This window comes from Bison bison, unplaced genomic scaffold, assembly GCF_000754665.1.
Source record: "Bison bison bison isolate TAMUID 2011002044 unplaced genomic scaffold, Bison_UMD1.0 scf7180017864035, whole genome shotgun sequence".
NCBI classification, from domain to species: Eukaryota; Metazoa; Chordata; class Mammalia; order Artiodactyla; family Bovidae; genus Bison; species Bison bison.
In genome coordinates this window covers 20,290,664-20,303,038 of record NW_011494607.1, presented here as the reverse complement: position 1 = coordinate 20,303,038, position 12,375 = coordinate 20,290,664, and the positions used below count along the sequence as shown (strand labels likewise).

At 39.6% G+C, this 12,375-nt stretch overlaps 1 protein-coding gene across 2 annotated transcripts in view; it reads left to right on the top strand.

Moving 5' to 3' along the window:
* The first annotated feature begins 411 nt into the window (after positions 1-411).
* ASCC3 (activating signal cointegrator 1 complex subunit 3) overlaps positions 412-12,375 on the top strand; it is a 341,661-nt gene continuing 329,697 nt past the window's right edge. For both annotated transcript variants that reach the window (XR_824792.1, XM_010834747.1), the window contains exon 1: positions 412-721. The gene's annotated coding sequence lies outside the window, so the exon portion shown is untranslated. The remainder of the gene's footprint in view (positions 722-12,375) is intronic.

Below are 12,375 nucleotides of genomic sequence, written 5' to 3'. Positions count from 1 at the left end.
AAGTCGCTTCAGTCGTGTCAGACTCTGTGCGACCCCATAGACGGCAGCCCACCAGGCTCCCCCGTCCGTGGGATTCTCCAGGCAAGAATACTGGAGTGGGTTACCATTTGCTTCTCCAATGCATGAAAGTGAAAAGTGAAAGTGAAGTCGCTCAGTCGTGTCCGACTCCTAGCGACCCCATGGACTGCAGCCTACCAGGCTCCTCCGTCCATGGATTTTCCAGGCAAGAGTACCGGAGTGGGTTGCCATTGACCTACACACCCGGAATCCCAGGATTCCTTCAGCTCCACCCCGCCCGCACGCGTGCCCGCCCAAGAGCCCGCCCTCGCAGTTGGCCGGGTCCGGATCCGAGCTCCGCGGGCAGGAGGCGGGGCGGCGGCGCGCGCGCGGGCGGGGTGGAGCTGAAGGAGCCGACGTGCGACGTTGGCGCCGCTGCCGGCGGGTGACGTGTAGGCCCGCGTCTCCTCCGCCCCCTCCCTGCTTGCCGGGTCTGTGGGTCTGTCCCCTGGTCGAGCGGTCTTCGTGGACCCTGCCCCAGGACTGGGAGGGATCCGGCTAGGCCGGCGTGGAGTGCGGACGAGGACGCGGCGGGGAAGTTGTCCTCTGGCCTTCTCTGCCCTGCCCTCTGCCCCCCACCCGGCGTGGGAAGTAAAGATCAAACCGAAAGGGAGGGAGACAGGAGCTGGCAGAGTGATGGGAAGCTCTTGAAGCGGGGCCGAAGGTGAGGATGGGGACCTGGGAGGAGAAGGGGAGCTGCGGCCCGGGGAAGCCGGCGGGAGGCGGGGCCAGGGCGCCCCAGGTGCGATTGTCTTTCGGCCCCGGAGGCGAGCCCGGACCTGTCATTCCTCTCTGGGCCTGAGACTTTTCCGTGGTCTCGGATAGTCTCGTCCTGCTCAGGAAATTTGTAGGGTGGGGGTGGGGATCAAAACATGAACACGGCCACATGTTGCCAAGGTGTTAGGCCACAAGGCGAAGACCAGATGCGTGCTTTTTTCCCCTGTGCGTGAGTAGTTTGTTTTCATTAGTTTTCTTTTTTCTTTGCAAAAATGTAATAACTTTTTCATTTTCTTTACGTGGACTTCGGAGAGAAATCAACTTACCAGTATTTTTTACTTTCACACTGAACGGTAAATAAACTGGATAGGAAGTGGACCATGGTGAATTGTGGGTGAATTTAGCAATCGAGGAATCTAGAATGTTATTTTGAAGAAAGTGTGTTGTATGTGCGAGCATGCTGCGATGTCGTGGGTACGTGGGCAGTTTTTTTATTTTAAATAGGCTTCTTATCACACACTAACTTGTTCACTGATTGCAGTGTGCTCATGTATTTGCTCTCTGGTTTAAAAGAAACGTCATTTTAGCGCTAGCTAAAAGTTTAATACGAATGGCATGACATGTGCAGTTCAAACTAGTAATCTCATTTTCTTTCTTTCCCTAAGTAAAATTAGACTTGAGTAGCTGTTGTCTCCATCACCACATTTCATGTTTCATAGACTGAAATCATCTTTCCGACTTTTCAAAATGTTCTTAAAAGTTGAGGATTCAGCTTTGATTGCAGTCTGGATTGTGCTCCTGTTCATATATCTTTTATTTTTAATCGTGGTTATAATAATATTCTTGCATAAGAAAAATGCTCTTTAGAGATGCCAGTTAAGTGTAAGCAAAACAGTGTTATTGGAGTGAATTGGGGCTTCCCTGGTGGCTCAGACAGTAAAGCATCTGCCTGCAATGCGGGAGACCTGGGTTCAATCCCTGGGTCGGGAAGATCCCCTGGAGCAGGAAATGGCAACCCACTCCAGTACTGTTGCCTGGAAAATTCCATGGATGGAGGAGCCTGGTGGGCTCCTCCATGGGGTGGCAGAGTCGGACACGACTAGGCGACTTCACTTATTTTCTTTCTTTAATTTTTCATGGCTTATCATTGTGATCCCTGCTGTATAATTTTAGTTTTCTTTCATTCATCATTCACTTATTTATGTCTTTCTATGTGCCAGGCACTATGCTAGGCCTAGGCAGTCAAGAGAGACAGGATGTCTGTACTTAGGAAACTTTCTATAGTCCTTCCTCCTTCTAATAGAGAATCTTGATTAGGGTTCCTCCTCATGCCACGGATATCTAGTTGACAAAAGCAAGGCTTTTTGCAAGAAAAAGTTACTGTCAGTGTTTATATATAAAGTGGTATTGAAAGAGGAGCAGATCATTTTACTTGAACAGCATGACTTGTTTTGTTTTTGATCAAAAAGATAGTATGCATGCTTGTGTTTTGCCGGTTAAGAGGAGTAAGTTTTCTTTTGGACAAGTTGACTTAATTATAAAATTCAGAATTAGAAGTCAGTTTATACCTGAAAAATAATACTTAAACATTAAAAATGTTTTTAAAGTAATTTTTCCAGTTTTTACATTGGTCTGTTGGTCTATGTGTTAATAACTTGTAATTCATTAGAGTAATTCATAGTAGTTCTATGCACAGAGCATTTTCATCAGAAATATGTATAATACTTGTTGACTGAAGTGAATTTATTGTCCAATAATACCTTCCATGGGGCAGTAGTTAACATAAGACCTTTTAGTACAGAATAGTCTTGATGTGTTGTTAATGTTCAGTCAGTAAGTTGTTTACCATTCTTTTGTGACCCCGTGGACTGCAGCGTGTCAGACTTCGCTGTCTTGATGTAATGTGGCACAGTTTTCAACTTTGAGCAGATGTCTACCTGAAACTGAAATTGTAGCAAACACATTTATGGAAAGAAAAAGTGCTTAATTACCAAGGAAGAGAGAATAAAGTATTTGGGTTTGCTCAGTTGTGTTCTGTCCTTTGTGACCCCCATGCAATGTTGTCTGCCAGGCTCCTGTGTCCATGGAATTTTCTAGGCAAGAATACTGAAGTGGGTTGCCATTTCCTACCCAGGGTTGAACCTGTGTCTTCTGTATTGGCAGGTGGATTCTCTACCATTGAGCTACCTGGGAGTATATGATTAATAATTATCCAAAGGCAGACTTTACGTGTCTATCTCCTACATTATACTCTAAAGTTACTTAAAATAGTTACTTATTTCTTTTGCCTGGTATAATATCTGGCACATGGTTGACAGACCCATGTAAATATTCATTCATTCAATATGTACCATCTCATTTGAGTATTTTGTGGTTAGATGAGCAAGTGAATATTTTTGAGTGAGTTTGTCTACTGTTTATTCATTTTCCTGCTGTGTTGGCTTATAATAATGTCTTATAGACATATTTATATTTCTGAAACTCTATGTGTTTCAGAGTTAGTGCAGTTAAACTTGTTTGAGTATTATGGTTTAATCAGATTATTCAGCCTGAAAGGGGCATAAAAAAATCATTTTGTAACCCTCTTTATTTTATTGATCAGAAAATTGATACCATGAGAAGTTAACTGGTTTTCTGCCATCAAACAAATTGGCCTCTGAACTAATTTACCTCTATTTTTATTCTGTTTCTTCCCACTGCATTCTACTTCTAAGAAATTGTTATTTGAGTAGAATAACCCTTGGGGATCTTTGTAAATTAGATTCCCATTTTGTCTTCCTGGTGTTGGAGTCTGGGGTTAGTTTTTATCCATTTCTGTGATTTCCTCTTCAAGGAGAATTCATAGGAATTGCATTTGTTATCAAAGGTTTGAACTGACATGGAAAATAAGAGTGGGAATTTGCAAAGATACATAATTTAAAAATGTAATATGTAAGAAATTTTCAGGTAATAATAAAATTCTTGGGATATGTTTTAATAAGATAACTGGGAAGAAATATTTATATTTGAAGAAGAAAAAGTTCACAGTTACTTATTTAATGACTAAACCAAAGATTGTCAAACTACTAAATCATAATTTTGGGAAATGGTGTCTGGAAATGTCTGTTTTCAAGTGAGTTCCCAATGATTCCAGTGCAACCAATTCATATTGTTGAAGGACTTCATATTAAAGCATATGAATTCAAGAGCCTCTTAATTGTAGATAATATCTATTAAACCAGAACTTCAAAAGAAGGAAGGTAATTTTATCTTAGGATTGTGGAGTAGTTAGAGAGGCAGTTGATAATGTTTTCCAGCATTTTCAAAGACTTGCCAGGTTAACTTCAAATGAAGTGAGTGACCAGCAAGTTCCTCAGTTGTGTGTAGCTAAGAAATGTGGCATATGAATTTGATAAAGGAAAACTACATTCCATTTCAAGGGAGGAAATTCTTGTTTACTGATGAGACAATTTGGGTTTGCCAAAAAATTCTTGAAAGTGCATAAAGTGTTCAACAGGCTAATCAAATGTAACAATATAAAAATGGTAAATTCTACTCTTATTTATAAATACAAATAGATACAGCTTCATCTTGATTTAAGAGATTTAATTATAAAATTCTACATAAATAATTTATAAGAAGAAATTAATGTGAAGGGCAGGTCACAGTTTGCAAAAGTGATTTCAGTGCACCTTTTTCTAGTGCACATGCCTTTTCTAAAATGTTCGGTTCTGTCGCTCAGTTGTGTCCGACTCTTTGTGACCCCATGAACCGCAGCATGCCAGGCCTCCCTGTCCACCTACCATCTTACTTGGGTTTCTCTCACCTTGGATGTGGGATATCTCTTTGTGGCTGCTCCAATAAAGTGCAGTCGCTGCTCCTTACCTTGGACGTGGGGTAGCTCCTCTCAGGCGTGGGGTGGCTCTTGCTTTAAGTAGTACCTCTGTCACCAAGGGGGCCCATTAAACATTCTTTCTGAGCATTCTTTAATGAGTGAAGGAAGCTTTGCAAAAATATTAGCAATGCTTTTACTCTGGGGACTGGAGAGGTAAGGAATAACCTAACGATCACTTCTGGAAGACTTCACAGTAATACTCTGAGTACACATCATTGAATAGATATTTATTGAGTTCTTTGGCACAGGCCAAGAACTTTGCCAGGTACCAAAGAGATGAAGATATACATTACTTATTCCCTCTTGGAGATTATAGTCAAGATGTTGGCTCTGTGAGAGTGTTCAGTGTAATTCCTTAAGGCAAGGACAAATACTAATGCATGGCCACTGACTGCTCTCCTAGCCATCTGAAGTTAGAAAAGTAGAGGCCCTGTCGCTGATTAAAAAGGTGAAAAAGCTGTTATTGTAAGTCAGAGATTTTGGCAATCAGCTCAGAAAGAAAACTGAGTGGGTTTTAGAGAGGTTTAAGGTTGCTTGACTTAACACCAAGCTTTGAGAACTCTTCTATTTGTATTTATTAGAATCAGAACACTGGAAAAACACAGCTTAAATTTTAAATCCCAGGATATTTTACTACATTTCTTGACAGCGTTGGCATAGTTGACCATATTGCTTGTTTAAAACTTATCCTTCCCTTATCCTAACCCCAGTCTGGCCTTACTTGACCTTGTGCTGTTCAGAATCTCCTTTATAGACCTTACCCCACCCCCACCCCTGCTATTTTTTCTGTAAAGACTTGTGTTTCTCCACCTTCTGCTGTCTTGTCTTCTTTAGTCTTCATGTAAATCCTTGGTTGATTTTCAGCTGTTCCCATGGTATTCCTTATGATTCTCATGTTTATATTCAGACCTCTCTCCTGAATTTCACACCTGAATATTCAGTCCCTGCTGGCCATTTTTACTTGAATGTCATATGGACATCTTAGATTCACTCTGTCTGAGATTGAACTCATGATATTCTGGTCTAGTTTTGTGAATTATATCATCACCTGATCTGTCAACATGGAAGTTAACTGTGGTCCTTGCCTCCTTCCCCACCACAGATAAAAATAATCAGACTAAGCCAAATAGATTTGATTGGATTCTTCCACTTTCCTCTAATTCACTACCATTACAGTTCAGGAACTCTCATCTCTTCTTCTGGATTACTCTAACAACTTCATAGTGTCTTTCTGCTTCAGGTCTTGCCTTCCTGTGGTCTGTTTTCTTCTCTGCAGTCATAGTGCGTGTGTGCGTGCTTAGTGGCTTCAGTCATGTCCAACTCTGTACGACCTTATGGACCATGGCCTGCCAGGCTCCTCTGTCCATGGGATTCTCCAGGCAAGTAATCCCTGTTAAACACAGCTCAAGTCAATAACTCTTTTGGAGATTTCTTTTACTATTAAAAGAGTTTCCGAGCAACATGACTTACAAGGCCCTGATGACCTTGTTTCCACCTGTCTCTCCAGCCCCATCTCCTGCCACATTACATACTCCTTGACTACTATCCTTCAGTCATCTATTTAGTTCTTTGAATGTGGAATGTTCTCACCTCTCATCAGTATGTGTACCTGATTGACTCCTCATCCCTGTTGTCTCAAGTAAGGAAGGTACTTTTTCTTCCCGGTTTCCTTTTCTGCTAGGCTGGATGCACCTGCTTTGTGTTCCAAAAATGCTCATTACTGCCCTCTTTGAGAGCCAGCAGTCTTACTCTGTATTGAGATAGCTTATCTCATTGGGTTGTCTTCTGCACCAGATTGTGAGATTACCCTCCTGAAGTTTACTCCTTCAGCCCTGGGCACCCGGTGCCTCTCAGGTCACTGCAGCTGCCCTCATAGATGGTCACTTAAGTGTCACCACTACAGACTTGTCTAATCTTTTACTTTGTGTTCATTCTTGTCATTTAAACTTTTAAATAGTTGATACCTATTAAAAAAATCTGGAGATCTCTTATTAACTTTTACTCTTAAGAGGATACAGTATTTACCAAAAGAGTTAGGGAAGACAGATATTTGAATATTCAGAGTAGTGTTTCTAAATACAGGATACAGAGTTAAATTTGGATTTCAGGTAAGCAACAGTGATTTTTTTTTTTTTTTAGCGTAACTATATCCCATTTAAGAATGTCTCAAATATTGCATAGGACATATTATACTAAAAGAATGATTTATTAAACAACCTGAAATTCAAATTTAATCCTGCATTTTATATTTTTATCTGGCAACTGTAACTTACAAAAAAATTTGTGTGATTCTTAGCCTGAGAGCATAGACACAAAGGTAGATTGGGTCTCTTGAAAATGTAATCCTGATGTTAATCATACATTAACTCCAATGATCAAGAAGAGAGAGGTGTCTCAAGAAACTGATGCTGTGCCTGAGTATTTTTTTAAAATATAAGTTGAACAATGGAGAAAGAGTACAAAAACTAAGAATGAATTAAAGAAAAGTGAATTTGTAGAACCTGTGATGTGAATCCTTGAAGAAACACTGAGGATAGCGAAACAGTTTTTAAGCTACATTTAGCAGTGTATTTCTTGGGGCAATTACTAGGATGTTAAAAGAGAAAATAGATTTAATTAACTGCTAAATTCTCTTCCCTCTTTTATGCTAAGGAGAATGGACTCTGGATTGAAAATGGCAGAATTAATTTGGTTAAATGGAATTGAAGTACATTATGGGTGGCAATATTAAAAGAGCGCCCAGGTGTTCAATGTTAAGTCTCATAAGCCAGAGCATTTTCAGGAATGCTTTTAGAAGCTGCGATTTGCTAGACATTCAGTTTGATGCTTTCACAATTCTTCTGTTTCTTATTAGGCTTCTGTGTTTATTTAAAACTTAATTAGGGAGGGAGGTTCAAATGGGATATACATACACCTATGGCTGATTCATGTGGATGTATGGCAGAAACCAACACAGTATTGTAAAACAATTATCCTTCAGTTAAAAATAAATAAACTTAATTAAAACCTTAGTTTTGATATATTTCCAGAATATGGAAAATGTTCAGAAAATAATGTAACACACATTGCCAAGCAGATTTAACAAGGAGTAATTTTTGCCTTGCTGCTACTGCTGCTGCTGCTAAGTCACTTCAGTTGTGTCTGACTCTGTGTGACCCCATAGACAGCAGCCCACCAGGCTCCCCCATCCCTGGGATTCTCCAGGCGAGAACACTGGAGTGGGTTGCCATTTCCTTCTCCAATGCATGAAAGTGAAAAGTGAAAGTGAAGTCACTCAGTCGTGTCTGACCCTCAGCGACCCCATGGACTCCAGCCTTCCCGGCTCCTCCATCCATGGGATTTTCCAGGCAAGAGTACTGGAGTGGGGTGCCATTGCCTTCTCCGAATTTTTTTTTTTTTTTAGTTGCTTCAATTCTTCTCTTGAAAAGCGTTGCTAATTTTTTTTTCTCTTTTGTCACTTCTCTGCTGCCTCTCAATCCATTGCCTTGAAGCTGTTGTATAAAGTTCTCATGCATGTTTCGACATACTTCTGAGTGACAGGATATAAGCCAAGGCTTAATGAGGGGTATTGGTGGAAAGAAATGGTACTGATTACCTTGGTGAAGAGAACATTTAAAGTAAGATGACAGGTTTATATCTAGAAGTCACTTATGTGAACAGAGTACTCAACTTTGAAAACTCACTGACATTAGACAGTACAGATAATTTTTTTAAAGTACTTTTAAGATCAGAAATCAACATCTAGTACTTAGTGACCCAGATACTTTGTGATTTATACTTACATGGAGATTTTTATAAGCCACTGAAAAACATCGATGTTTAACCTATACAGATGTCATTTTTATTAAACAATCAATAACTACCATGATTTTCCTGGTATCTTTACTGTAAAAATGGTTAACTAGCAATCTTTAGAGGTTTCCTTTAGTAATTATGTTCTAAAAAAGGTTGGAGATGTCATTGTCAAAACTTATTTTTTTCTCTGAAATGTAGTATATATAATTGGTTGGTAAAAAAAAAAATAGGCTTAGAAAGTTAGAATATAAGAAAGAAGGAGTATGGATCTGACCCTTTGAGACATCTTTCAGTTTAGGAAGCTGTGAGTAACAGAGTATGGAGTGAGAGTTCAGCTCAGAACAGGGCACACAGAAAATATTCTTATTAACTGTATTTGTCAGGGTGCATTTCTGGCTAATACAGAGTGAAAGAGAGTACCCTCTTTTAGTAATTAAGTCTTTAATTCAATAAGATTGAAACAAACAGTTCAGACTAGAATGTTAAGTAACGGTCCTGGCAATACATTGTTTCAGAAAGACTAAGTAAAGCACGCATTACATTAAATAACATGTAACTATGATAAAATTCTTATGTACTCTAATTTGTAACGCCCAATGAGTTAGTAATTTCCTTTTCTGTTTTTATATTTCTTGTTTACAACATAAATTCACCTCAGTCCTGTTGTTAATGCCTACTTTTTCTCTACTTCAGAGAGAGGGGTAGAGATTTCATCTGCTATTTCAAGGTAGTGGCAGCTTCTTTGACATCGTGTCGAGTTAGGGCTATTCAAGAATTTCCTCGACACAAAACAGTAAATAAAGATCAAAGCCATTATACTCTTTGATAAATTTTTTTTTAGGATTTGGAGTGTATAATCCTAGTTTATTTGCATGTAAAAACTATCAGATTTCTGAAAGATCACTGGAGCTCATATTTGGGAATGTGGTGGTGTTCCATATAACCGTGGTACAGAGGAACAAGTGTGCAAGGTCAGGAAAATGCTTTCTCTAAACAGCTAAAGCTAACTCCAGAGCATCACTTGAGTTTTGGGTTTGGTGTATGAGGGTACCTTATGAGAGGTTTCAGTTAAATTAATCTTCTCAGGGCTCATTAGGGGACAGGAACAGAGTCCCTGAGTCGATCTTTCCAGAGGCCCATAGATTGGAGTGGAATGAGAATTTTGCCTTTTTCAGCTAATTTGGGCCGCAACCTTTTCTACTGGAACGAAAGGAAAATATGTATTGCCTTGTATGTAGTGAGTCTGCTCCACACGTTTTCTGGAATACGTGTGCTGGTTTGTTCCTTGTGGGGTGTTTTTTCTGACTGTTCTTCTCATCTGTGCTGATATGTTATTCTTGCCATTTATCGTCCCAGGAATATTTAAAAGAAAAGCTTTTCTTATCCTTTGTTAAAAGTAAATATAACCTTGGAGGTCTTCTGTAGACTCTTAGGTTAATAGTTATGAGTCTGTCTAGGTTTTCTCCCCTATCTGTGGTTGGTAAACCTGGAGTTAATGTAAGTAAGTAGTTGGAGGGAAAAGTTAGAGAACAAGAATCTTGTATATATAAATTTTATTCTTAACAAGCCATTATAGATTTTGATTCATATGAAAGGTGTATATGTTGTTGTTGTTGGTTGTTCAGTCGCTAAGTTTTGTGCAACTCTTTGTGACCCCATGAACTGCAGGGCATTAGGCTTCCCTGTTCTTCACTATCTCCCAGAGTTTGCTCAGACTCATGTCCATTGAGTCAGTGATGCTATCCAACCATCTCATCCTCTGTTGCCCCCTTTTCTTCTTGTCCTTAATTTTTCCTAGCATCAGGGTCTTTTCCGGTGAGTTGACTCTTTGCATCAGGTGGCCAGAGTATTTGAGCTTCAGCATCAGTCCTTCCAATGAATATCCAGAGTTGATTTCCTGTAAGACTGACTTGTTTGGTCTCTTTGCTATCGAAGGGAATCTCAGGAGTCTTCTCCAACACCGCAGTTTAAAAACATCAACTCTTCGGTACTTACCTTTCTTTATGGTCCAACTCTCTCACATCCATACCTGACTACTGGAAAAACTATAGCTTTGTCTATATGAACCTTTCTTGGCAAAGTAATGTCTCTGCTTTTTAATACACTAAGTTTGTCATAGGATTTCTTCCAAGGAGCAAGCATCTTTTAATTTTGCGGCTTCAGTCATCATCTGCAGTGATTTTGGAGTCCAGGAAAATAAAGTCTATCACTGTTTCCACTTTTCCCCCATCTATTTGACATGAAGTGATGGGACCAGATACCATGATCTTAGTTTTTTGAATGCTGAGTTTTAAGCCAGCTTTTTTGCTCTCCTCTTTCATGTTCATCAAGAGGCTCTTTAGTTCCTCTTCACTTTCTGCCATTAGAGTGGTATCATTTGCATATCTGAGGTTGTTCATATTTCTTCTGGCAGTCTTGATTCCAGCTTGTGCTTCTTCCAGCCCAGCGTTTCTCATGATGTACTCTGCATACAAGTTAAATAAGCAGGGTGACAATATACACCTGACGTACACCTTTCCCAATTTGGAACCAGTCTGTTATCCCATATCCAGTTCTAACTGTTGCTTATTGACCTGCATACAGATTTCTTGATGAGGCAGGTAACGTGATCTGGTATTCCCATCTCTTTAAGAATTTTCCACAGTTTGTTGTGATTCACATAGTCAAAGGCTTTAGCAGTAGTCAATGAAGCACATTTTTTTTTTTTTAATTCCTTTGCTTTTTCTGTGATCCAGTGGATGTTGGCAATTTGATCTCTGGTTCCTCTGCCTTTTCTAAATCCAGCTTGTACATCTGGAATTTCTCTGTTCACTTGCTGTTGAAGCCTTGCTTGAAGGATTTTGAGCATTACATTGCTAGCATGTGAAATGAGTGCAATTGTATGGTAGTTTGAACATTCTCTGGCATTTTCTTTCTTTGGGATTGGAATGAAAAGTGACCTTTTCTACTGCTGAGTTTTCCAAACTTGTTGGCATATTGAGTGCAGCACTAACAGCATCATCTTTTAGATTTTGATTCATGAAAAGAAATGTATATGTATGTATTTATTTATCTTTGCTGTGCTTTCTCAGTTCTCCATGTTCCAGGTGTGTTACCTAACTTGATTGGAAACTATTCAAGAGCCATTGCTTCTTGCTTAAGAATGAGTTAAAATCTAAAGTGAACTTGTTTGGTGAAGGTTATGAATAGTTACAAATTTCCCTTGAAAGTCCTTTAGGAAGACACCAGGTTGTCAAAACCTACTGTCTCTCAATATGTCATATACAGCCACACTTTTCCTCCAAACTTGGGACATATCGTAGTTTCTGAGGATGAACAAGATGAAAAAGTTGGCTTGTGTTTAATGGCCATGTATATTTTTTTAAAAAGGGAACTTGGTTTTAAACCTTGGAGTCCTGCAGTACAGCAGGATTCTCAGTTGGATAAGCATGTAGTTATTGAAACAGACTTAAGGGAGCATCATATTCTTGTTGTTCACCCCCGTTCACTCAAGAGCATGTATTGAGTATGTGAAATAGTGGACAGAATCTCTAGCATTATTTTTTGTGTCTGTCTATACCTTGTATTTGGTTTCCTTTGTTTGATTCAAATAATTAATTAAATATACCTAAGATGTGACTTCACATTGACCTGTTGGTGGCATAAGGTACAAGGCAAGTAAGGAATACAAGTTCAGTACAAGTAACTAAAAGTTTTCTTTAGGATTTACCATGAAAAAAAAATTGCCCCCTTTTGAAATGGTATAGTAGAGGATTTGTATATATATATATATGTACTACCATCATGGCTCAGAGGGTAAAGCGTCTGCCTGCAGTGCAGGAGATCAGAGTTCAGTCCCTGGGTGGGAAGATCCCCTGGAGAAGGAAATGGCAACCCACTCCAGTATTCTTGCCTGGAGAGTCCCATGGATGGAAGAGCCTGGTAGGCTACAG